The sequence below is a fragment of the Phodopus roborovskii genome, unplaced genomic scaffold, assembly GCF_943737965.1.
Source record: "Phodopus roborovskii unplaced genomic scaffold, PHOROB, whole genome shotgun sequence".
In the NCBI taxonomy this organism is placed as follows: domain Eukaryota; kingdom Metazoa; phylum Chordata; class Mammalia; order Rodentia; family Cricetidae; genus Phodopus; species Phodopus roborovskii.
Genome location: NW_026126540.1, coordinates 32,446,378 through 32,473,888, shown reverse-complemented (window position 1 = coordinate 32,473,888; position 27,511 = coordinate 32,446,378). Strand labels below are relative to the sequence as shown.

Below are 27,511 nucleotides of genomic sequence, written 5' to 3'. Positions count from 1 at the left end.
CTCCTGTTTCCCCACCACCCCAGCACTGACATCAAGGCGTGTCTCCATTATCTGCTTTCTGTGCCGGTCCTGTGCCTCTGAACTCCAGTTCTCCCACAGCACCTTGCTGATGGGGCCCCCTCCCCAGAGGCAACCAAGCCCCACATAAGATTCCTTTCTTTGGAGAGTCTCCACTTTCTCCTTAGCCTAGCCCTTCCTCTGCATCCATTCTCCCTCTGCCTTGCTGCTTTATTATAATGTGTTCAATGAGAAGGGTCTGGAGGCTATGCATATTAAGCCTTATAAGACCTTGATGCATTATCTCCCCTCTAAGATTTGTCTTTATGCAGCCAATAAGTGCCTGAGTTGGGATTCAAGCCCATTCATTCAAGCACTTGTCGGTGCAGCACACACATTTATTCTTTTATCTAAATACTATTTTGGCCTCACTGGGTTCCCAAGGCCAGGCAAACAGACCTGTAAACAAACCACTGTACTAACAAGTGGGAAGACAGAGAAGAGGGCCCAAAGGAAACCGTGAAGGCCAACTGTGGACCCAGACAGCCCTCCTGGGGAGGAGTGTCCTGGGAAGATAGACACCCGGGCTTCTGATAGAGCCTTACAAAGTCCCTTCACTGAGCCCTGCTGTGGGCCCCCTGATGTCACTTCAGTTTTCCAGGGATTAGTAGATTGTTACAAAGGGCTGCACGCTCAGTGCCTTTGGACCGAACAAACACAGAGAAACCACCATTTTCTTTGTTCTTCCATTTCAATACAAGATGATTTAAAATTAATCTTAACTTGAAGAATAAAGGGTTTTTTTTTTTTTTTGGTAGGAGCCTTAGGTAAAAATGGAAAGCAGATGAAACTCAATGCATTTTCAAGGTGTCTTTTTCTGTTTCTATTTTGCAGGTTTTCAAAGTGGGATTGAAGTGTAAAGCAGAGGGAAGTTTCTCTGCTATAGCATTTACATAAGAAACACTCGGAAAAAAGGGCTGTGATTCGGAGAGTGTCCTTATTATACATACAGTTCTAAAAATTTCCCTTGGGCTGGGGGAGGTTTAAATGAGTTGGAGAGAGGAGGAAATAAAATCCCCTTCTTCAAAAAGAAAATGGCTTTCAAACTCAAAACTCCACCTTGAGAAACAGCCTTGTTGTGCTCCAGAGTGGACAGAGCCCTCCTTGTGTAAGGGTTCCACCTTCTCCAGCCTTCATCACCATTGGCCAGCCCTTCCTGCATCCTCTTGACAAGCCCCAACCTTGAGCTTGATGCTAACACAAGCCTCTCTCTGCACAATTCACAAGGAGGCCTTGTTTCTAGTGGTGGCGTATTTGGCTGCAGAGGTGTATCTATGGGACATTTAATTGGCTGCAGGAATCAAAGTTAGTGGGAATAGTACAAAATGTCACATAGCTTCACAAGCCCATACTATCCTCAAGTGTATCTGAGTCTATTCCTCTGACATCGGTCAAATGTATGGTAAAGTGCACAAATGTCTACACATAAGGAAATCCTATTGGCAGCATGGCTCTATTTGCCTATCAAAGCAGAACAAAGCACCCCAAATTCAGTGGCTTTAACAGCAACCCCTGCAATATGCAATGTGATTTTGTCAGGAGTTAGGGCAGGTCTCAGCTGGGTGATTCTGCTCAAGGTTGGCTTTATCTGGAGTCATCTGATGGTATTCAGTGTTGAGGCTGCTCTAGAGGATCCCAAACAAATTTACTCACATGGCTGGTACCTCGGCCAGGAAGGCTATGAGGCTGAACTCCATGGACTCTTCTTTCTCCATGAAGCCCCTGTGCCCCCACACACAGTCTCTCTGGCAAAGGGTTTAGAGTTCATACATGGACATTTAGGGATCCAAGACCAAAGATCAGGGTGCACAAAGCTCATACTGAAAGTCTCCACTGAAGAACTTACTTTGGAACCTCAATGTGGCCACCTTGTCTGTATGGTCCCCTTTATACCATGTGTTTGTTCATAGCAGGGCTCATGTGACAAGCTGGCTATGAAAGTGTTGCCAGGGTCTATGTGGAATGGGCATTGCCTGGGAACTTGTTAGAATTCTTAATTTGGAGTTTCCAGAAATTCTAGGGATGGGGCCCAGTAAGCTGAGTTTTGATAAGGCCTCCAGGTACAGATTTAGATGTATATTGCAGTTTGAAAACACCTGTTCCAACACAATGAAATCCATTACAAAAATCAAATCAGCCTCTGAACCCCACTCAGAGAATCCATGGTCACTGTGATACTCCCTGGTCAGGATATTTTCAAGTCAGGCATCCATGACAATGCTAACATGCAGTCAGTGTGGTGAGGCAGCTGGAATGGGTCAGAAAGCTGATACCAGTCATTTAGACCAGAAGCGCTCAGTGAATTAGAAAGATGATCAGAACAACAGGGATCCAGGACTCTGACGTAACTGGGTCACAGAAAGTGGATGTGTCAGTTAAGGTTTCTATTGCTTGAGTGAAACACTTTAACCACAAGCAAGCAGAGGAGGAAAGGGTTAATTTGGCTTACACTTCTACATCATAGTCCATCCTTGAAGGAAGTCAGGACAGGGACTCAAATAGGTAGGGTATCTGGAGGCAGGGGCTGGTGCAGAGGCCATAAAGGAGTGCTGCTTACTGGCTTGCTCCCCCAAGGCTTGCTTAGCCTGCTTTCTTAGAACCCAGGAACAGCAGTCCGGCGATGACACCATCCACAATGGGCTTTGGGGCCTCCTCCATCAATCACTAATCGAAAAATGTTTTAAAGCTCCATCTTATGGAGGCATTTTTTCCAACTGAGGCTCCCTCTCTGATGACTCTAGCTTGTGTCAAGTTGACATAGAACTAGCCAGTACAGTGAACCACAGAGAAGTCTGTCCTCATCCCCCTCCCCAACATCAAGTAACTTATGGAAGGAAAGGTTTCTGTTGGCTCCCATAGAGTCTATATGGTGGGGAAGGCATGGTGTCAGGAGCCTCTCACATCTGGGTGGATCAGTAAACCCAAAGAGGGGGATTCTGATACTCAGATGGCTAGCTCCTTTTCCTGATTTTCATTCAGCCCTAGCCCCCTCTCATTCATGGGGTGGTGCTTGTCACACTCAAGTTAGATCTTAGTCCTTCAGTTAATCCTCTATGGGAAAACCATCATAGGCATGCCCAAAGGTGTTCCTTATTAATGCACCAGGTGTTTATTAATTCAATGAAGATGATAATTAAAAGTGGGCATCACATTGGATCAGCACCAGTGGCATCAAATGGAAGCTTGTTACACATGAGAAATCCCAGGCTATGGCAAGATGTGCCAACTGCTGCAATAAAGGCATGATCATTACGGAGTAATCGATAACTTCTCGATGGATCTGGTACTGCAAACCTGGTCAAAAGCCCATGACTTGGGAGACCCTAGATCCCAGAAGGAACCTACTACTGCTATTCATGGTGCCAAGGGACCTTCTAAACAATCTATTTATGCCCGTAGATTTGTATTGTTCTCAACTTTTGTCAGGGAAGCTTTTCATACCCACTTCATTGAAGTGGGTAAGTAGTTAGTGTAGAGATTCAGAACTGGTCAAAATGCTGAGTATAAGTAACAGACAGCACGTGCTCAAGAATGCTTAGTTGTGGATGAATCATCTATACCACTCCTGTCTTCATCTAAGACTCAGGGGACATTGTGGAAGATGGGATGGGAAGAATGTAAGAGCTGGTAGATGGGAGCAATGCTATTTTCTGGGCATGGCAGGGCTGATGCATCAACACAAAGCAGCTGTAGCTATCTGCATGATACCTGCACAAGATCAAGCCAGTCAAAGTCCAACATGGAGGGGGGCTCTTCTATTGGTTCAATTCCAGCCAGGGTGAAGCTGCTATTTTGAATTCAGATTTTTATTATCTTCATCACATTGCTCTGCTCCTAAATGCCCTACCTACATTGCAGTGCCTTTCTATGGAGATTTTTCTTCCACTTTTCCATATGGAGAACTAATGGTCAATTCCACTAAGATTTTACAGCCACATTTGGAATCTGTGGCTTGCTGAAAACTAACTAAACTCCTGTATGAGTGAAAGCATTGTGATCAACTATGGTAAGATAACGAGAGCCGTTCCAACCCTTCTGGTTCTGGGCTCAGCTGTGGACTGTTCACTGCCAAAACGCTAGCATTCAGGAGAGGGGAGTCTGGAGGAAGGAGTCCAGTTTATTCAAAGATCATTACCTCAGGAGATGGGGTGGGAGTATTGTCCTCTAAGCTCCATCTTGGAGGAGTAAGGGGTCAAAAGGCTTCAGTAGAGAGGAGGAAAGCTAGACAAGGGAGGTATAGAGAGGCAATGGGCACAAAGGCCATATCTGCAGTGTCTTCATGCTTCCCCCTACCCCCACTCTTATGACAAGAACATCACAAGCTGCCTTGACCTTTTTGTCCTGAAAGTTAAATTTTTAACAATGACATGCTTTGCATTCCTTGATGTATTAGGCCAAGGTCTAAGGAATCACATTGCAAAGGTCATCATATACTCTGGGTTCTGAAATCTGATGAAAGATTATTTCACAGTTAACATTTCAATCTCAGGTCTGGATTTTCCTTTGAATTTACAATGCTGGGGGGGAGGGGTCTCTATTGTTTACAAAAGGATCATAGAGCGGAAACAGTCTTATAGAAGGATAAAGGGAGAGGAGGAAGCCAAAAGAACTCTGCCTAGGACCACTGCCCCCAAAGGAATGTCTCATTCACCCTTTTAACACAAGAGAATCCTTCTTAGCTTTTTGACCAGTTAGTCCAGTATCATCCCAGTAGGTTGCAGCAGATGCTTCTGTTTGAGTCCCTTTGCCAACCTCAGCATCTCAACCTGAAGGTCATCCCTCCACTTGAAGTGCAGTCATCTCAGAAGGGGCCCTCATTTGGAGATGCCCCCCAGATCCCCAGCATCGTAGGACTCTATTCAATGCCTGGCTGGCTGGGCTCCAAGCAAGTCAGTTCCTAATGGAAGTGTTTGCCATTTTCACAGGATGCTGTGTTTTTCTATTTTTAACAAAGAACATTGTCTGGGGGATGAGAAAAGGTTTTGGCTTTTATGAAAGAAGAAAGTCACATCAATGTCAGTGGAAGAGTGATTTGTCCTGATAGAATAATCCATTTCCTTGTTAAGGTACAGGTGGCTATGCTGTGACTAGCCACAGCCATCAGAATGACACTTCCCTAGCTGGCGGGACTGCTTTAATCAGGTATATTGTCATGTAGGGGGACAGGAGAGGAAGAACTATGCTAGGTAGGATGTGTTTTCCAGTGTGAACACAAGTGACCAGCTTTGGGAAGGTGTGAAAAAAAGTTTTGGTGAACTAGGTCAATCAGGAGAACTGCTGGCTTGGAGTGATGGATCAATGCTCATGACAAAAGAATAAGGACCCTGGTTCAATGCCCAGAGCCCAGAAAAAAAAATAAAGTAAAAGCCAGGTTCAGTAGAACATGCTTATAATCCCAGTACCAAGGAGACAAAGACAGGTAGATCCCTCAGGCTCACCAGTCAACTAGCCTACCTACTGATGAGCCCCAGGTAAATTAGAGACTTTATCCCCAAATACAAGGGTGGTAGCTAAGAAATGATGCTTTAAGATTGCCACCTGGGCACTACACTAAACACACATACATGTGAATCTATACACACACCAGGAAGAGTTTTCTACGGGGCTTCTTTGGAGCTCAGAATCTCTAGTCTGAGAAAAGTCAAAAAGGCTTTCAGGGAAGTTGGCTGGCCAGGCTTCTCAGTAAGGATGTACTAGATACATGGTCTATTTATTTGTATGGATATAGCTGACCAGACTCTATGGGACTGACTGCTACTGACCTGACTCATGTCCAAGGTATGACTTAGACACCACTTTCTTGATTTATGTGGAACTCCCATTTCCATTAATTAATTCAGTGTGTTTGTTCGAAGGTTAACACAGTCTCAGATTTTCTATTGCGATGTTCTCTATTCCCAGCAGTGGTGGAGACAGTAAAAAACAAGTTTGTGTTTGATAATGCTCAGGAAATAGCCATGAGGTTACCATAGTGAAGTTGGGATGGAGCCTTGTCAATTCCTTGCAGGCCATTAGGAGGTCTTCTGACTTTTGCTCTGGGTAGGATTCTGTGTTGTGGAGTTCTAGAACCTGACTGGCATTTAAATGCAAACTTGGGTTGACTGGGAAATGAGGCGGTAGGTAAGGAAAGAAGTGGAAAGGCTGGTCCACATGCTTCCATAACATGGGGCCAGAAGACAAGAGTGGTGCCATGAAAGGGTCAGGTCCCAGATACATTCTGAACATGAAGCCAGAGGTTTGCCCTTGTATTTAGATGTGGGGAGTGAGAGGAGACAGATATGGCCTTAAGGAACTGAGGAATGGAGTTTCTATTGCTCAGCTCAGAGTAAGAGGGAAGAAACTGTGTGTGTGTGTTGTGTGTGTGTGTGTGTGTGTGTGTGTGTGTATGTGTGTGTGTGTGTGTGTGTGTCTGTCTGTCTGTCTGTCTGTCTGTCTGTCTGTGTCCTTACACATTGCTGGGGAAGAGTAAGGAAGTCAGTCTGGAGGTGCTCATCGTGCCAAGCCCACTGTGAAAGTAGTAGAAGATGGGAGTGTTGGGAAGTCAGTGGAGATGCCTGCGCTGAAGATACAAAATGGCAGTCATGGCATAGGGGTGATATTGCAAATTGAGATACTAGATAAAACTCCCTAAACAGAGAGTGTAGGTAGATACAGGTGCTAACAGTTCTATAAGATAGATGACTAAACTTCATGCTATGAAATTAAAATGCTGTAGACCATGACCAAATTATCTTAGGTTATTTTTAGTCCCTTTGGAAGCCACTCATTTCCTGCCTTAATGTCAGACCTGACAATACCCAGTCTTAGGCATCTTGTTACAGAAACAACAACCAAAAGTTATGATAATAACTTTGACAAGAACAATGTCAGTGCAGAAGTAAGAACAAAGCTCTAATTGGACTGGACCCAAGACAGAATGGCAGGAAAGGATGTATGGATAGATCCCTGGAGTTTTGCTGTAGAGAAGGCAGAGTGACCATAATAGTTTTGTTGTTTGGCTGTGTGTTGATTTTGTGTGCAGTGATAATAACCCATAGACAGGCTCTTGTCTAGGAGTGACATCCTTGGGCAGGAGAAGGCAGGATCATCCACAGCATCAGAAAGGGAATCACCATGCAGGGTAAGTGGAGATGTGATGGGGGCAGTTGTTATGAAACATTTGATTGCACGGTGTAAAGCTATGTCACTGTGATTGGTTTAATGAAAAGCTAAATGGCCAGTAGCTAGGCAGAAGTTATAGGTGGGACTTCTGGACAGAGAGAGCTCTGGGAAGAAGAAAGGGGGAGTCTCCAGCCGGACACAGAGGAAGCAGGATGTGCAAGAGCTGAGATCAAAACCACAAACCTCATGGTGGCATGTAGATGAATAGAAATGGGTTAACTTAAGTACTTAAGTTATAAGAACCAGTTAAAAATAAGCCTACGCCAAGGCTGAGCTTTCATAATTATTAAGAAGCCTCTGTTATTTGGGAAGTGGCTGGAGGGACAGAAAAAGACTCATTACCTGTGGCTGTGTTTCCTGCCTGCTTATCTCTGCTCCCAGTGAAATGGGTGACAGGGTCATCTTGAAATGGAAGGACCAGTTGCAGAGAGGTGTTAGCTTAAAGGAATAGTGGTTGTCTTGAACAGTAGGAGAGTCAGTGTCCTCAAGGATTAGTTCCCCAAGTGGAGTTCTGGGACTCATGGGATCAGCTTCTGCTGAGGATAGGCTGGCAATGAAGAATCCCAGAGTCCACTCCCAACCTCGAAAGTTAGGCCTACAGCTTAGACCTGCAGCTAAGCCCACTGTTTAGGGCCTCAATAAATCGCCTGGGTGAGTGTAATGCACATTTAAGTGCAAGAGCCACTACTCTTAAAAAAAAAAAAAATGTGGTATAGCACAGTGTAAATGAAAAGTGGTATGAAGAGCCTTGCTGGCATCAGTGACCATACATTTTGCAGAGTGCATAGTCATGACCTCCATCCAAGCCAGTCCTGCATCCTCATCTGCCCATCCAGAGATTGAACCGAGAATGGATATCAAACCCCGTTTAACATAATGTAGCCAGGAGAAGAGTCTGCAGGGAGAATGTTCAGTGAAGGTTTCTCCTTTGGTTGTTTGCTTTTTGAGGTGGGGGCGGGGACACCACCCAGCTGCCAAATAATCACACACATGGAGGCATATTCTTTCTTATGAATACTTGGACTTACCTTGGGTTGTTCAAAGCCAGCTTTTCTTAATGTAAATTCCATCCCATCTGTCTTTTAACTCTGGGCTTTTACCTTTCTCTTTTTCTGCATATCTTACTTTATTTCTTACTACATGGCTTACTGTGTAACTGGGTGGCTAGCCCCTGGAATTGTCCTCTTCTCCTTTTCTCGCTCCTTGGTTCCCAGATTTCTTTCTGCCTGCCAGCCCTGCCTAACCTTTCTCCTGCCTTGCTATTGACTGTCAGCTTTTTATTAGACCAATCAGTTGTTTTAGGCAGGCAAAATTACACAGCTTCACAGAGTTAAGCAAATGCAACATAAAAGAATGCAACATATCTTTGCATTATTAAACAAATGTTCCACAGCATAAACAAATGAAACACATCTTAAAATACTATTCCACAACAGGTCTTCTATCTCAAAAATGAGGCCAATACATTGGGTCTGGTGGTGGTTGCCTGGAATCCTAGCACTGGAAGGGCTGAAGTGGAAGGATGGAGTTTGAGGCCAGCCTGGGCTACAGAGTTAGATGCTGTCTAAAGCAAGCAAGCAAGCAAGCAAGCAAGCAAGCAAGCAAGCAAGGAAGGAAGCTAACTAACTAACTAACCAACCTGACTAACTAGTGAACTAGGAACTAACTAATAAAAGAAGATCCGTTTTCATTCCCCACCAAAGTAGTCTAACACTGTGCACCCACCTACCATGGAAGGGGGCAGCCCTGGACCATTGTCTGTCTCACCATCCTTATGTGTAAGACAGTGGTGATAAATAGCTGCCTCCCATTGGTGTCAAAACTATGCCTTTGAAAGTTTTTGTAACATAGAGCTCTGCACTGTTGTAATTTCCAATAATACAAGTACACTTAAATTAAAATGTATACATTTTGTTCATACACACTTTTCCAGTGTCCACACAAAACATACAGCTTTCACCTCAAAAGGAGTAAGAAATAGTTCATTCTGGATCCAAAGATAAATGGCCATGGCCCAGGAACATGAACCGAGGGTGTTCCTAAAGACATGTTCCACCGTGGAAGTGGTTCTATGAGAAAGTCATAAATCAAGGCACTTACCAAATGCATTGGTGAGGGCCATAGATGGGTAGTTAAAGCAAAGTAAGGGCAAATCTGCTACAGGTCTCAGATGCCATCCAAAACATTTTTAGCTTTCATATAGGTGGAATACTTTTTAAAGGTTTTAATAAGAATACCTTTTAAAGGTTTTAATAGTTACAAGGACATTAGGTCGGCACAGGGGTGAAACGTGAACAGCTTTCAAAGGGCCTAAAAGTAGCCAAGGTTGATTTGGCTCTTGCTTAAGGAGCTTTTTCTGAAGCCTTCACTTTCCCTTTACACCAGGAAGTGAAGTGTTCGGAGGGCATGGGAACAATGTAGAGACTTTGGTAGGAGGTTCTCCTATCAAATCATCTGTTATTGTGCAAACCCTTCAGACACACCCTTCCACTCCAGCCTTGGCCCTCTGCTGGAGAGAACTGGAGTGAGTCTGGCCCACTGGATCAGCATGGGAAGGAAGCCTGAATCCCAGAGAAGGCAAGCAGAACCCAAGAGCAGGCACAGAGGAGCAGGTCCCCCCCCCCCCCCAGAACAACACACCTTTCAATCCAAGTCTTTTACCTGTGTGTGGACTTTACAGCCTTTTCCACCCTTCCATAACATACTGGCTAGTTTTTGCCACCTTGACACAAACTAGAGAACTCTGGCAAAAGGGAACCTCATGCCTTCACAGACATGCCTACAGTGTGACTGGGGGTGGGGGCCATTTTCTTGATTGCTCCTTGATGGGAGACGGCTAGCCTACTGTGGGCCATACCACCTCCAGGCAGGTGGTCCTGGAAGACACGAGAAAGGTAGCTAAATGTGAGCCCGCAGAGCAAGCCAGTAGGCAGTACTTCTCCACGGTCTCGGCTTTACTTCCTGCCTTGGCTTCCTCTACAGAACGTGATCTGGAGGTATAACCCCAATAAACTCTTCCTCCCCAAGTTGCTTTTGGTCACAGCAACAGAAAGCAAGCTTGGGTCCCTAAAATCAGAGTTTATCTTGCCCAAATGCGTTTTCTGCAGCTTGCAGAACCCCATTTGTCATCTGTGATAGTTAATTTGATTGCAGACTTGATGGGATTTAGGATCACTGTAGAAACAAACCTCTGGGCGGTGAAGGATTCTCTTGATTGTATTAATTGACACAGGAAGGTCTACCCCGAGGATGGGTGGCACCATTCCATGAGCTGGGGTCCTGAACTAAATACAAAGGGGAGAGGGAGCTGAGCAGAGCTGCCCCTCCTTCTCTCTCTGCTGCTGACTGAAGACAGTGATGTGATCAGCTACCTTCTGTCCCTGCTATGATGCCTTCCTCAGCATGATGGACTGGGCCATCCAACCACAAGCAGGAGAAACCCTTCCTTCCTTGAGCTGCTCTTTAAAGGCATTTTGTTACAGCAAAGAGAAAAGCAATGAATGCATACGTCATCCACTATGGCCTTCTTTGGGGCCTGAGTGCATCCTTTGCCCTACTGAGTCTGCATGCACCCCAACTGGAGTTTGCTTCTCCATAGCATCATGTCACATGACTCTTCTCTTCTTCCTGCAAGTTGCTTCCCCTGGATCAGGTCAAATCCCTGCCTAGTCAACAGTCAATCCAACTTCTATAGTTATTAATTTCAAAAACCCAGTTAGATTCCCCAGTGTCCCCTAGCAGCTCACAAATGCCTTTGTATAAACACTGGATATTCACCAGGTCTGGGCAGAAGCAATGCCTAGTGTCACTGGGCCTGGGAGACCTTGAACTACACTTGGCCAGGTCTGACACACTGCTAGTGTGTTGAACCTCAGTTTGCTAATTCAATAGTTTATTGGTGTCGAATGGGCTTGAATCTGACCTGTGTCTCCTATGAGAAACCTTCCTAAACGTGACACCAGGAAAGGTTCAGTGAGGACTCCAGGGAAGGAGACATAAGTCTGTGGGAGGCAGGCTGAGTGTAGGAGGGAGAGAGCTGATTGCAGGCAGTAACTGCAATAAAAGGGCGACAGGGAAGCCATAAAGCTATCCACCAGAGGAGCAGGGACACAGCTATCCACAGAGGGCAAGTGACCAATGTACTGTTGAAGTTGTGGTCCAAGGGCCTTCAGCATATCAAGGTTGGATATACCTGGACCTATTTGCAAAATTCCAGTTGGAACAGGTTGGCACAGGGAGCCAACTGGATGTGAGAACCGCCCATATCCAGGCACCCACAGGGATTGCCACTCAGTAGACTTTCCTTAGATCAGAAGGCTCTGCTGAAGGACTGAGATCTCCTGGAAGCAGAATGGTCTAGACCTTGGCAAGGCCCATATCTTCTAGAATCTCTTTGTATAAAGCAGCACATAGGGCTCTTTACAAAGACCTGGCTTCTCTAGAAGAATCCTGTGCTAGCACTTAAACCCTGGCCATGGCCTTTTGGAGGTCACACTTGGTCTTCAGTGACTCTAGAGCCCTCAGTGAGTCCATTCCCAGTGAAGTTTACTGAGTTGAACACTAAGACCAGGGGTGGGCAGGCTCTTCCTGACAAGGGCCCAAGTAAATATTCAGGGCTTGGTGGGCCATACAATCTAAGTGTTCCAATTGTAGAAGAGGTCTGAGACAACATAAATAACGAGGGACACTGTGGGCTGTGTTCGAGGACATGAAATGGACAGAGACATTTCACTGTCACAAACCATTGTTCTGAGCTTTCAAACAGTTAAAATTGTGAAAAGCATTCTTAGCTCACAGGCTGTGCTGCAAAACCATGCAGCATTCTAGAGACTGGAGTGTACTATCCCTGCTCTAAAGTATCAGTGATTGCTTATTAGGGAAGGTAAATAAAAGTCTTCCTTGTGGCTACTTCCTGGTCTCTTAATGACCACTGAGTGCACAATGTCCTAATATTAGATCATTCCCACTCCCTCAAGGAACACACACACACACAGAGACACATTCTCAGAGGATTAAGATGGGGTTCATGTTCTGGACACAGGGATGTGCAGTGGGAAGGATCTTGGTTGCCGTGGTAACTGCAGGTGCTCTTTTAAAGGAGGTTGCTGCTGCTATAAGAAAGGAGATTGTCAGCAACTTGATTCTGAATTCTCTTCCCAGCCTCCATCCATCATCTATCTCTTCAATGTGTATTAGACTGGGGTACTTGATTCTGAATTCTCTTCCCAGCCTCCATCCATCATCTATCTCTTCAATGTGTATTAGACTGGGGTACTTGATTCTGAATTCTCTTCCCAGCCTCCATCCATCATCTATCTCTTCAATGTGTATTAGCCTGGGGTGGAGATGGGAATCTAGCATGCGACCTGTAAGGCCAGGCAAACAGCAAGGAAAGTGTGTCTCACCTCAGCCTCATTCCTCTTCTGCTTTTTCATTGGTAGCAAGCTTAAAAAACAAAAAATGATTTGTTGGTTTATGTGTGTGCTGCCTTAATCTAAGTGCACCATGTGTGTGCAGTGCCCAAAGAGGCCAGAAGAGGGCATCAGAGTCCCTGGAGTGGGAGTTACAGAACCCTGGTCCCTAGCCAGCTCAACAAGTGCCCTTAACTGCTGACATCTCTCCAGCCCCTCTAGTATATTTTAGCTGATCAACTTCTTATGGGTTTCAGTTCCCTGGCTCCCAACACTGCCACAAGGGATAGAACCCCTTGCCAAGGGAAGGAGAATTGAGAGAGCTTTCGGGGTTTGTTTATGTGGCCGAGTAGATTCGCTCATTTATTCAGTAAGCCTGCTTTGAGTGCAGCAAATCTTAGGCAGTGACATAAAGGTAAAGAAGAAATGGTTGCATCCTTCCAGGTGCTACCACTGTCTGGTTCCCCAGTTGCTCTTGGCTTGACTTCCCCAGGAGAGATCTGTCAGGAAGATTCTCAGACTCCAGTTTCCAGATGGATCAAATACCCTGTTAGCCTTGGACCAACAGCCCCGACCCAGCTGGAGGCTAGGGTAAGACCAACTCCCCAGTGCAGAGAAATCTCCTGTCTGGTAGGGGAGATCTCTCTCTCCTCTCTCTCCCTCCTTTCCTCTCTCTCTCTTCATATTTATTTTCTATTTTTTATTTTCTTATTTGAGATAGGATCTTGCTATATAACTCAACCTGGCCTGGAACTCACTATTTATCAGTATATACGATCTGGGCTCAACACCTGGTGATCACCCTGTCCCAGCTTGAGAATCAAGCATGAGGATCACAGGCCTTTACCACCATGCCTGGTTCTGTTGAGAATACTCATGTAACTAACTTCTAACTGATGTTTGCACTATATAATACATCTCCAGAATGATGCTTTGCCTCTTGTCTAACAGAATTTAATACTGTCGGTCCATTGAGACTCCTACCCCTCCAGTCTCTGGTCACCTCATTCTTTTTCATTTGACCTCTTAGTTTTGAGATAGCCTATTGTCTTTTGGATTCTTTGTTACTAATTTTTTTTTTTTTCAAAGAGGGCTTCTTGTAGTCTAGGCTGGCCTCCAGTTCTCTAGGTAGTTAAGATAACCCTAAATTCCTGATCCCCCTGCCTCTATCTTACTGTAAGTGAGCACTATGCCCCAGGTTTATGCAGTGCTGGGGATCAAGCCCAGGGCTTCGTGCCTGCTAGGCGAGCACTCTCCCAACTGAGCTACATTCTCATAGGATTTAGTGTCAAGGTCCACTGGGAAACCCCGGAAGCTCCAGGCCCACTGCACACAGTTTGGGGACCGAGTGAGCAGGCACAAGAAGCTGTGTAAGTGCCACCACATTCTGTGGTCCTGCCACCTCCCCAGGCAGGGTGACCCTTAGCCAAGGCTATCGGTGCTGTAGGCCTGGCACCAGAGTCTCCCCAGATGCTGGCCTCCCCTTTGGGAAAACATGCTGGGAAAAATCAAGTGCCACAACAGTATGAAGGTGAAAGCCACCTCTGCCCCTCCTTGGTTGGACTTGAAGCAACTGGCTCGGCAGAGGGAGGCCATGTCAACTTGACTTCAACTACTTAAAACATCCTAGGTGGCATTTTCCCATACATCCACAGATTATAGCTGGGAGACACCTTGCTGGTTGCCACCTGCCCTTTTTTATGTGTCTTCCAGGTGAAACCTGATTGTCTAAACTTCAGAGTCCTTGGACCCTCTGGTGACTTCTGTCAGGAATGACCAAAATTGTGACCTCCTAGATCTCCCCAGGGAAAGTGACCTTCCCTCTCTCCTTGCCCCCCCCCCAACATCCATATAGCCCCCTTTCTGTCATGGCTCTAGAAATGAGTGGTGCCCTGGCCTTTTTTCCTGGAGGGGAGCTCTACCTGGTTTCTACAGTTTCCTCCCTCAGTTGTTGTTTGATAATTCCACTTAGGAGCTGATACTTTCGAGTGGGTTTCAAATGACATCTTTGGCTACTACATGTCCTGTCTTCACATCTGATACACGAGACCCTTTGCTATTTGAGGATTTGCAGCGTGGCTGCCCCTAGTCTACACAGCTCTTCCATTTAAAAGTCTCTGCCAATATTTACTGCTACAGCTACTGTTTGCCCAGAAGCTACAGTCTGCTGCATCTTCTGGGAAATGAAATTTATGCCTCCTGGCAGCAGAGTGGGTGATGTCACCAAAGCCCTGTGCTCACCACTATAAGGCTCAGCAGCTGGGGTGAGGGCTAAGGCTAAGGTAGGATGGAACAGGACAGGTTTGCATAAACAAATCCTGCTCTGAGGGCCTCTTCTGTCCCTCCTCTTCCTGCACCATGCCATCCCCATCCATGCCAAATCTCTGAAAATTAGCACCCTCCAATCGGTATTGAGGGCCTGGGGTCAATGGTGGGAAGATAGCTAGGCAGGGGGTGGGTGGTGTCCATGCAGAAGGGAACAATGATGCCTTTTCTCTGGACAGAGTTCTCCTCAGATGAACCCTGTGATACATATTGCTAGCTTACATTGCGGGTGACCTGCCTAAGGCACCTTGGGGCTGAGTCTGGTAAATGCCTAGCAAAGCTTGGGCAACACCCAACTGGCTACTTCCTGTGAAGGGCTATGTTCCCCCACACACCACACACACACACACACACACACACACACACACACACACACACACACACACACTGAGGGGTATGCTGGGTGAATACAGCACCCACCCATAGCTCTTCTCCTATCTGCTCTATGAAAGTCACCCCTAGGCTCAACCCAAGCTGCTCAAGGCAGAGACAGAAAGTGCTGCATGCACTCAGCACCCACCTAATGTCTTCTATGACCCCTATTTTGCTAGTTTTCTTCTAGCTATTTCCTCTGAGGAGCACTGGGATCCTCTCTCTGCACCTCCCCCATCTTCCCCATGCCTCCACAGTCACACAGGGTCCACAGTTACTTGGACTCTGATGGTTTGAAACTTTCAATTATTGAGCATAGAATTTTGCATTCTCAGTTTGCCCTTGGCCTTGCAAACAATGTGGTTGATACTAGTCGAATCCTTCTGACACAGGATTTCTGCTAACACACACCACCCAACATCTGCCCCTCCTCTTCATCAGATTTCCAGTCTCTCTAGTTACCCTTTGGGGACCTCTAGTAACAAGGAGAGGCTCAGAGGAAGGTTAAACTGCCTGGTCAAAACAACAACCAACACTCAAGAGTTTGCTAGGCAATTGATCCAGAGATGACCTAAGACACGTCAAAGGAAGACACTACAAGCATATATTCGGGGAAAGCTTTGCATTTCTACAGAAAGTGGTCAGACCTAGCTAGCTTGACCTTGTCCTCTTGTCCCTCTCCACTTTTCCTGCTGTGGCTATGTGCACAATTTTCTGCCTTTTCCTGTTCACAAGCTAGTTCCTTCATTGTCTTCCCAAACCAAATACTTAGATCCCAGGAGGAAGCTGCCCTGTAGAGCCTTTCTCTATGGAAGAACTTTCCATGATTTCCTGTAAAACAGGTGGAAAGATCTCTTGAGGCCCAGCTATTGAATGGCAGTCCTAGTCATGCCTCCCTCATCATGGGATTTCAAAGTTTTATGCCATTCCCAGTTTGCTGTTTCCTGCTTGCAGTTCAAGACGTGAGTTCTCAATTTCCCCCTCCAGCTGCCAAGCTTGCCTGTTCCATGCTTCCCCAATAAGGCAGATCTATCTATCCCTCTAGAATGTCAAGCCAAATAAACCCTTCCTTCTATGAGTAGGAGTAGTGCTACACACCTGTGTGATAGATAGTCAACCTTAATTCTCCATGAATGGAATTTAGAATCACCATGGAAACAAACCTCTGGGAATGTGTAATGAGGAGTTTCTCTGTTAATTGGGGTGGACAGACTACCTTAACATGGGTGGCAGCATTCTGTGGGCTGAGGTCCTAAGCCGAATGAAAAAGAGACCGTGAACCAAGCACCGGCTTTCACCTCTCTGCTTCCTGGCTCTGTGGACTCAGTGTGACCAGCTGCCCTGAGTTCCTGCTACCACGCCTCCCGCTCCATGATGGACTATCCTCAGAGTGCAAGCCAAAATAAACTCTTCCTCCCTTGCATTGCTCTTGTGAGGAGTTTTCTTGATGCATCAGGGCAAGTAACTATTACACACCTGTAATCCCAGAATTCAGGAAGCTGTGGCAGGGAGCTAATGAGTTTCAGGCCAGCCTTGGGTTACATAGTGAAACCCTACCTCCAAAAACCAGGAGGATGAAGTTCAGGGGTAGAGCTCTTGCCTAGCATGCACAAGGTCCTAGGGTAGAGTCCAGCCATCATAAAGAGAACAAGTTAAAAAACAAACAAACAAACAAAAAACAACTGGCAACCCACTAATACAATGCATGAGATCTTCAGATATGTATTGCTTATTTAGGATAACAAAACACTGGGAGACAATTGCTGATACCTGTGAAATTCAGTTCCACTTGATCATTTTGCTGAATATTAAAAAAAAAAATGCCAGGTTTGATGACACACACCTTTTTTTTCCTTTTTTTACTTTTATTGTATATATCTATCCCAGTTCCCTCTCCCTCCCTCTTCCCCTCCCTCCCTCTTCCCCTCCCTCCCTCTTTTCCTCTCTCCCACCCTCTCATGCCCCCTTACTACCCTCCCATTCCACCCCCCCACTCCACATGTAGGGTGATGGCTTCCAGGAGGGATAATCTAAATCTGTCAAGTCATTTGGAGTAGGGACTAGGCCTTCTCTCCTGTCTCTAGGTTAAGGGAGTATCCCTCCATGGGGGATGTGCTCCCAAAGTCCTTTTGTGTACCAGGGATACAACCTGGTTCCACTGTCAGAGGTCCCTTAGACTGTTCAGGCCTTCTAACTGAGACCCATGTTCAGAAGGTCTGAGTCAGTCCCATGCTGGATTCCCAGCTATCAGTCTGGGGATCCATTAGCTCCTCCTTGTTCAGGTCTGCTGTCTATGTGTCTCTGTAGCTTGGTCTTGTCCTCCCTCTCTACATCTGGATTCCAGTTTGGCTCAGTGTTTAGTTGTGGGTGTCTGCTTCTGTTTCCATCAGCTACTAGATGAGGGCTCCATGATGGTGGATAAGTTAGTCGTTGATCTCATTATGAGGGAAGGGCATTTATGGTAGCCTTTCCACTGTTGCTCAAATTGTTAGTTGGGGTCAGTCATGTAGGTCTCTGGACATTGTTCTAGGTTCAGTTTTCTCTTCAAACCTGTAATGGTTCCCTCTTTTATGGTCTCTCTCTCTCTCTCTCTCTCTCTCTCTCTCTCTCTCTCCCCTCTTCTCTCATCTGTTCCTCCTCAGTACAGCCGTCTACCTACATGTGCCAAGAGAAATAACTGAAAAGAAGTAATAGAATCAGCTAGCTGGGGTGGCTCATGCCTGTTATCTCAGCACTCAGGGAACTGAAGCAGGGGGATTGCCAAAAGTTCCAGGTCAGCCTAAGTAACTGAGACCCACTTCCAAGAAAGGAATCAGTTAATTAAATTCCAGCACTTATAAGGCAGAGTGGGGGTGATTTCTACAAATTCAAGTCCAACCTGATCTACATAGCAAGTTCCAAGCTAGACAAAGTTACAAAGTGAGTCCTTGTCTCAAAGTGAAAAAGAAAGTTAGTAATTTAAAATGGTTTTGGGGTGTACTCAGTTAAAGCATTCATGAGGCTCCAGCACAAAATAAACAAACAGAAAAGAAGAAACATTTCAGAAGAGGTAATAGTTTTCTTATATGCCAGCAACGTCCAATTAATAAGTATAATGCAACACAAGCTGTTTTTACATAATATGCTCACTTGATTCTATTGCTGTGATAAATACCATGATCAAAAGCAACTTGAAAAGGAAAGGATTTATTCCACTTTATATCTTACAGTTTATAGTCCACCATGAAGGGAAGTCAAGGTAGGAATTGAAAGTAGGAACTGGAGACCATGGAGGAGTGATGCTTACTGGCTTGCTTGCCATGGCTTGTTCATCCTACTTTTTTGTCCAACTCAAGACAACCTGCCCAGGGGCGGCACCACCCACAGTGAGGTGGGCTCTCCCACATCAATCATTAATCAAGAAAATGTTCCACTTGCTTATAGGCCAATCAGATAGAATCATTCTCTCAGTTGAGCTTCCCTAGCTTGTATCAAGCTGACCAGGAATCAGGGCACCTAGCAATTAATATCACTTTTTGGAGGATCAAGACAGAGGCTTAAACATCCTAGGTAGAGCCTCCATGATTGAACTACCCTCTATCCTCAAACTGAAGTATGTCTAGAACCATCCATGCAAGATTCATGTGAAAAAAACTGTATTCTTCTTGAGTAGAAAGAAAAAAAGACCAAACCAAATGGCATAGATGCTTTCCATGGAAACAGAACTACAGAGAGAACATGGGTCACCTCCATGTTATCCATGTCCCAAATAATTCTGTCAAAATGACAATAGAAGTGTGAAATCATTTTGGGTTGGTTCTCAAAATTCATTTATTGGGTATGGATAGTTAAGGAAATCTTGTGCTGCCTGGTATCAAGTATATTACAAATTTATGGTAATTAAAACAGCGTGGTGCAGGCTCAGCAGCAAAGCAGCTAAAAACAAACCCAAGACCATTCATTTATGGAAATCAGCTGTCAGCCATGGAGCTTGCATTCACTGGTTGTCTTCTAGTCAAGTCCAGGCTCTGGGGAAGCTAGCTCTCCTTTATATACCATCCCTGGAAATAAATCCCTAATGAATTAATAGCATCTTTGTAGAACAACAACAATGATAGACTTACTAAGAGAAATACAGGAAAATCTAGTTTTCACCAGTGTATAGAACAGTTTCCTGCATATAATTACTTCATTAATATACGCTAAGTAAGTAAATAAATCCAGAAGTGATAAGGTCTTTCTAAATAAGTGTCAAATCCTTCAAAGACATAGCAAGGCCAGCAAGAAGGCTCAGAGAGGAAAGGCCCTTGAGGCCAAACCTGATGACCTAAGTCTGAGACCTAGAAGTCATACACACATGATGTTGAAAGAAAGAAATATTCAACAAGGGGCAAGGTTGGGAGAAAACCCTTTTGACATTATCCTGTAAGGAGTAAGGTTTTTCCACCCGCCGCCGGTCTTGTCCCGCCACCGCACCAGCCCCAAATAATACAATGAGACTCTGTATTTGATATAATGCTGTTGGCCAGGTGCTAGTTTCTTATTGGCTAGCTCTGCCTTAATTATTAACCCATTTCTATGATTTTCATGTGGTCTTACCAGCAAGAGGCGGCTGGCAGTTCTGCCTTCTCCAGACTATCCATCTTAACTCCTCCTCCCTACTTCCTCTTTCCTCCTTGTCTCCTAGTCCCACCTATCTTGCTTTCCTATTGGCCAACAGTGCTTTATTCATTAACCAGTATGAGAAACATTTTTACAGAATGACATCTCCCATCATCTCCTCTTTTCTGTCTAAATTAAAAAAAAAAAAAGGTTTTTAACCTTAGCATAGCAAAATATATCACACAACAGTTATCATGTAACAATTACAGTTAATATTTAGTCCATTAACATTTACCAAGATTTAAGAAAATATCCCATCATCCATTTTATCTTTGTGAGTCTAAATACCTATATGTAACTTATCTTTAAGCTTAACTAAGGAAAACTATAACCATAACTATCTGTCTTTAACTCCTTCAAAAACCCAGGAGGATAGTATATAAACTCTAGAAATGACAGAGATATCTTGCCTTGTCAGTCACCTGAAGTTCTTCTGTAATCTTCCATCTTCAGCCCATAGGCCATAGTGTGTCTGGCAGACTCCTCAGTAAAGCAGGAAATTTCAAACTGTCTACCTGTATTGGCAGTTTGTCAGTAATTTTTCTGTGTCCTGCAGAATGTCTGGCAGACTCTTCCATGAAGCAGGAACCCTATAGTACTGTCTATCTTGTTTCAGCAGTCACTTTTCTGTGGGTCCTGCATGTCCAGTTTATACAGCATAAAGTCAAACAGTCCAGACAAGAGCAGTATCTTGTCCAAATGGCTAGTCTTGCCGTATTGGGAGCAAACTTCATTACTCCTTTCTTCAATGTCCATCTTCCTTTTTGATGCAGTGGTGTTGCCAGGAACAGTTATGTCTCACTGTCAAGAAAAACCCTAAACCATTTTAAATGTCATATTCTGTAGGTCTTTGAAAGGTTTGACGAATTTCTATCGATCTCAAACACATCTCTGTGTATCTTGAAAACCTAACTCTAAGCTTTGACTACCATAGGTAATTATCTATAATCTGTACCAAATTATACATTATATTTTTAAATAAGCTATATAAACAAAATACCTAAACGAGGAGAAATATACACATCACAAAATTGACCTTAAACTTGTATCAATAAATGAAAATCCATTCCAAAACAAAGTATTCATTCTATACCATAATTCATATCTATACCATAATTCCCTTTTTACCTTTAAAAATATTGGTTGTGGTCATTAACCATTTATAACCAATCCCATTTAAATGAAAACAAACATTTTTAAACACTATTTGGGAATTTGGGTGTTGTTCTTTCCAAAATACTTCCTGTTGATAGGGGGCGCTGTCATGGGGGAACCTAAGAAGATGAAATCCTGGCTGTAGTCTACATTATCCTGTACTCAAACACCTGATACACCAACTTAGGTATTCCTATAGAATGATAAGGAAGAAGAAGCAACCGAGGGGAAAAAAAGAGAAAATGATGTAAATAAGCATATGAAAAGACCTCCAGCAGCAGCAATCAGAGATATGTAAATGTCAAAGGCAACCTTAGTGACCCAAGATGATCAACAGGTTGGTTTGTTTGGACATTTTTATTTATATTTATTTATTTGTTGGTTGGTTTTTCTAGACAGGGTTTCTCTGTGTAGCATTGACTGTCCTGGAACTAGCTCTGTAGATCAGGCTGGCCTCGAACTCACTGAGATCTGCCTGCCTCTGCTTCCAGCGTGCTGTGATTAAAGGTGTGCACCACCACCACTCAACTGGTCTCACTTTGTATCTCAGGCTATCCTGAAAGTCACTACCCCAGAACAAGCTGACCTTGAATTCCAGCTAATCCTCCTATCTCGGCCTTTCAATACTGAGATTCCAGGTGTGCACCTCCACACCTGGCTGGAAGGTTCATTTTGATTGAGGGAAAAGGGAGACAACCCTCTCCAGTGTGGCCAGGAGTTCAACAACTTGCTGAAGCCCAAGAGACAGGAGCAAGGGATTAGCTTGTACCCGTCCAGATGAAAAAGTGCAGAACCTTTCACCTGAATAGCTTTCCTAACAGGAGGTGACAGCTGGATAAACACGTGTATGTACACAAACAAATGGCTTGACCAAAAAATTGCTTGAGACATTAGGAAATTGAAATCCATCCAAATACCCATCAACAGAACGGATATGCAACTAATTCTCCCACCCTAACAAATAAATGTGTTTTTAAAGATGATGAAGCCATATGTATGCCAACATGGAAAACCAAGAATAAAAACAACTGTAGAGAAATGACTCTTGTTCCTATTTGCTCTGCTTTTGCTTAGTGTTTTCTCAGTTCTTAAAATGGTGTTGACACACAGGATGACTTGAAAGACCTTGTTAAATGAATATGGGTAAGATGACCCATTTATTGCATAGACTCACAACAAACTATAAAATCTTTCGCATAAACACCCCTCCTGTTTTTGTGTCATGTTTGGAAACAGTAACATTGAGTTGGAAGCTGGCTTTGACTAAAAGCACAACCCTCTTACACATAGAAATTTATAGCATTTGAGATAGTATTCACAAGACCTGTATAAGCACAAGCCAGGCCAGCATGGAGAGGGGAAGTGAACACAAACTCCCACCCTGGATATGGAGATATTGGTGATTGATAGCTGCTAGGAGAAGGGGGGGAGGGAGAGAGAGAAAGAGTTGGCTTTCCTTAGGGTGTGGCTCCTGGTGGGCTAACCACACTCAAATGGAAGGCCACACACCCAAAAGAATATAGTCAGTGCCGATTGTGCCTGATTTCTTTTAAATAAGGACACAAACCTAGATGGGTAGGGGAGTAGAGGTGATTCTGGAGCAGTAGGGGAGGTAGTGATATTATCAAAAAACATTGTACAAAATTCTCAAAGAACTAATTTTAAAATTCATAAAAAAAAAAGGGTATGGCTCATCAACAACGAAGGATAATAAGCTACCCCACTCATGCGAGTTACTGGGGAAGTAGAGAGACACTGTGTCACCTCTCAGGAACATCTGAGTCATCCCATGTTCATGACACATTCGGGCAGATCTGTGTTGTTATTCTTGGGGTCCCTATTCTTTTCCTGTAAGCCCAGGCCTCCTAAACGCTCTCTGCTCTGAAGTTAGGATAGCAAGTCTGTAGTTGTTGGTGATGTAGTTGAACTGGACTCCTCTATGGTGGCTCTTGTATGGCAGGGACCCATGGGTAGACCCTTGGCTGTTAGAGCACAGCCTATATCTTTTTCCCAAGCCCTATTTTGAAGCTACTATCTGAGAAAGGCATAGAAGGGAATTATTATTCATACATATTTAATAAGCACCCACCAGGTCTGAGCACTAAAAAACACAACGAGGTGCTCTCGGCCTTTGTGGACTTTGTGGAGCATACAGCTGGCTGGTGGTGAATGAAGATTAACAGGCAATTCCATAAAGTGTGTTCAGTGCACAAGGAGGCAGAGGAAGCTGTAGTGAGATATCCACCCCACTGAACCTGTTGCACTGACCACGCCCATTAGGGCTTGGGGACAGGTGGGGGCCACACCAAGGGGGACTAGGTCTGGGGTCTCCGACCCCAGCTGCTCTCTTATTTCCTGATCAGAGACAGAGAGCATCGGGAGGCATCCTTGGAATGGGCACCTGTGGGTGGTCATCTGTTTCTGGTGTAAGTGATTTCTCCTTGAATAATATCCATCAGCCTATCGTTTCCCAGATTCTTATTTATCCACGTTATAGGAGGCAGAAAGCAGAAAGTGCACCCAGCACAGCTTCTCACATAGCTTGGGAAGTTGAAGGAAACAAGGGCCAACCTCAAGCTTAAGAGTGGATGGTAAGTTAAAGAGGAAGAGGCTGGAGAGATGGACCTGAGGTTAAGAGCACTACTGCTCTTACATGGGACTCAGGTTCACTCTTCATCGCCCACACAGCAGCTCACAACATCTGTAGTTCTAGCATGTATAGCCCTAGTTCCAAGGAATATGATACCCTCTTCTGGCCTCCTCAGGTGCCAAACACGCACATGGTGGGTGCACATACATGTTGACAGACAAAACACTCATGAAAAAAAAATCATTTAAAAAAAGGGAAAGAACTGAAGAGGCAGGGGAGGTAAAGGAGAGGATGCTCCAGGTAGAGACAGTGCCCTGGAACGGTCATTTAAGAATGTGAATACACCCAGGATGGCGGGAGTTCTCAAGTAGCAAGTGTAGGATAACAAGAAGGATGGGAAGGTAGGCACAGGCAGGCAGTGAAGGGCCTCATGGACCTAAGGAGCTGAGAATTCTTCTCAAGAGCAATAAGAAGCCTTTAAAGTAGGCGAATGGCTTAGAAAGAATTTCGGCTATTCTTTGAGGGATGCATGTGGTAGAAATGCATTCAGAAAGTCCAGTTAGAAAGTTTCTAGCATAGATTAGAGATGACAGTGCCTGGCTTAGGGAGATGGTAGGGGGATGTTGCTGCATTTTGTAATACACACACACACACACACACACACACACACACACACACACACATTCAACTGGATTAAGTACCTCATTAGATTTGGAGGTGAGAGAGCAGAATCATGGATGGTATTCATATTCATGACTTGCTCATTGGCTTTTCTCAATGTATTAATCTTATATCCAGCAGCCTGCTGAATATTCTGGCATTTCTAATGCCTGACTGTACATGTACTTGGTTTCTGAATGCATATAATTATACTGACTATAAATAAGGATGGTTGAGATTCTCCTGTTTAGTTTTCTTGTTGGATGTGTGTGTGTGTGAGAGAGAGAGAGAAAATGCATGTGTGTGGGTGCACATGTTGCATGTGCACATGTTGCATGCTCATGTGAAGGCCAGAGGTCAACATGAGGTATCTTCCTCGATCACTCTCAATCTTACTCTTCAGTGTCTCTCACTGAGCCTGGAGCTCACCAGTCCAGCACCAGGCATCCTCCAGTCTCCATCTTCCCAGGTCCTGGGATTACAGGTGGTCAACCCCATACCTGGCTTTTTACGTGGAGTTCTAGAGTGCACTTAAACCACTAAGCCATGTCTCCAGTCCTCCTGTTTGGTTTGACTGATGCACAATCAGGCGATATCTGGCAGAGAAAAAATAAAAACAACTGCTCTTGGCAGAGAAGTGGTGTAGAAGGCGCCAGGGCTTACAAAGCTATTAGGAGGACGAGAGTGGTGAGAGTTGGGGGGCTGCTGCTTGCCTTTAGATGCTCTCCCTCCCACACCTGTGCTCAGGAACTGCCACCCAAGTACCCATCTGCCCTATAGCAGACAAGGGGCGGGAGGGGCTGCTGTAGAATGCTGTAAATTCTCCTGCCAGAGGCAGGGTGGGGACACAGGTTGCTTCCCTTCCCCTATGTTTCCACACAGGAAGCAGGTTCCATCTCATTAGTGAATGTTAATTATGTCCAGAAGCATGAAAGTAACGGGCTATGTGGTTCCCAGGCTTCTAGAGAATCCCGAGATGAAAGGCCAAGATGATAGGAACAAAACATGATTGCAAAATGAGACTGGAGATGTGACTCAGCAGTCAAGTGCCTGTGATACTTCCAAGGACCCACGGTTGGTCCCCTGCACTTCTGTCTGGGTGGCTCACTCCACTTCCAAAGGGATCCGATGCCCTCTGGCTCCATGGGCATCTTCATGCACTTAGTATATATAAATTCACATGGGCACACAAGCATATGCATAATAAATAAATATGTAACCAAGAAACTAAATAAATAAGCCTCTTTTTAAAAGAAAAGCCATCCAGTGAAAAGCTATGGATTTTTCCTTTAATTTCCCCTTTTATGTTTTGGTGCTGAGGATAAGGGCCCAGGGACTTGTGCATGCTAGTACTCCACCACTGTGGCCACGCCCCCACACCTTGCCCTTGTTTCTTATGCTTGTGACAGTAACAGCCTTTAAAAATAAAATTCACAGGCCATATTCCAATTGCCTCCCTCATATCAACAACCCAAAGGTCACTTCCATTGCCAGGAAAATACACTGTATTGCTGACGATGGCATTGAATAGGGGAGGCAGAGAAGTTTCACTCATAATTATTTATATGGAACTAGAGAACTATAGAGTTTAAAATGTCCTTAGACATCTTATATGGACATACCCACAACCAGCGGAAAAGTTCCCATGATTCCTTAACACTGAAAAAGCTGGTTAGCGAGCTCATCTAAGCAAATGCTTCATTTTGGGAACACCTGAACAGCCGAGCTTAGCAGGGTACCCAGTGCACAGCACACACTTAAGCACTGCTATTATACTGGAGCAAGCCCCAGTGGCAAGAAGAGCCTTTGTTTTCTTCCTGCTGGCTCAGCATCCGGCCCTGACTTGTTTACATGCACCCCTGTACAAAGCTGGGGACTTGCATACCCTTCCCTGCTCTCCTGCTTGCCTATAGGCCAGTCTGACCTGTGAAAAGAAAACAGAAGCCTCTAAAGGTTTCTGTGGCAGGCTAGAAGGGCAGGTGCTCCCTCCTTTTCTTGCCCGGAGTGGGGGCAGAAGGTGGCCTTGGCTGCACCAATGTTGGCCTTCTGTCAAAGGCTAGGAGCTGCACAGAGCTGTTGGCTCTCATCCTGCTGAGTTGCCAGCCATCGCCAGCACCATCCACCTCCTGCCTTCTGGTGATGCCAGACAGACAGACTCCTGTTTGTTTGGGCACTGAATGCCTCTGCCTGCTCTTAAGTGCTTTTTAATATTTGTTTTTATTCTGACTGTAGTTTTCTAAGGTCATCGCCCAGATCAGGAAAGACAACTCTACAGCCATCAGATACGACTGTGAACATCAGTACAGAATAGTTCTCTTGTCACTAAGTCAATCTGCAATTGGATCAATACAAGCATTTAATAATAATAGATGCCAACAGTTGCAGAAGGCTGCTGCCACCTCACAGGACACCGTGCTTAGTGACTTGGTTCTGTGTCACACAGGAAGGGCCATAGCTGGAGGTTTGTTCACCCTGCAGTTTCAGGTCTGCAAGGGAGCACAGCGCCAGTGCACAGAGCCTGCTCTCCACAACTGTGGAAGATCTCAACACTCGGTCAGGATGGTCAGGATGCTGCCTTCACAGCAAGAGTGAAATACACAGTGAAACTCTTGTCTCAAAAACAAAAACAAAGGGGCCTGGAGAAGTGGCTCCGGGATTCAGAGCACTGGCTGCTCCCTTCTAGGACTGGAGTTGGGTTGGCAGCACCAAGCCAGGCAGCTAACAGCTTCTTTAACTCACTCTTCTACCCATCTCTGGCTCCTGCACACTTGCCCACAAACCTACACACAAATGTACATGTACATATATTTTTTTTCTTTTTTAAAAAATTTAAATGTGAAACAAGCTTGTTTTACATGTCAATTCCAGTTCCCACTCCCTCCCCTCCTCCTGTCAGCCCCAACCCCCATCCCATCCCCTTTCTGCTCCCCAGGGAGGGGATCTTCAAAGTCTGTCAGATCATTTGGAGCAGGGCCTAGGTCCTACCCCATGTGTCTAGGCTGAAAGAGCATTCCTCTATGTGGAATGGACTCCCAAAGTCCATTTGAATAGGGATAAATACTGATTCACTACCAGAGGCCCCATGGACTGCCCAGTCCTCCTAACTGACACCCACATTCAGGGGGTATGGATTGGCCCT

At 45.0% G+C, this 27,511-nt stretch overlaps 1 protein-coding gene across 2 annotated transcripts in view; it reads left to right on the top strand.

Moving 5' to 3' along the window:
• Nucleotides 1-12,623, top strand: part of Slc22a15 (solute carrier family 22 member 15) — a 139,430-nt gene extending 126,807 nt beyond the window's left edge. For both annotated transcript variants that reach the window (XM_051198730.1, XM_051198731.1), the window contains exon 13: nucleotides 12,614-12,623. The gene's annotated coding sequence lies outside the window, so the exon portion shown is untranslated. The remainder of the gene's footprint in view (nucleotides 1-12,613) is intronic.
• Nucleotides 12,624-27,511: the final 14,888 nt, after the last annotated feature.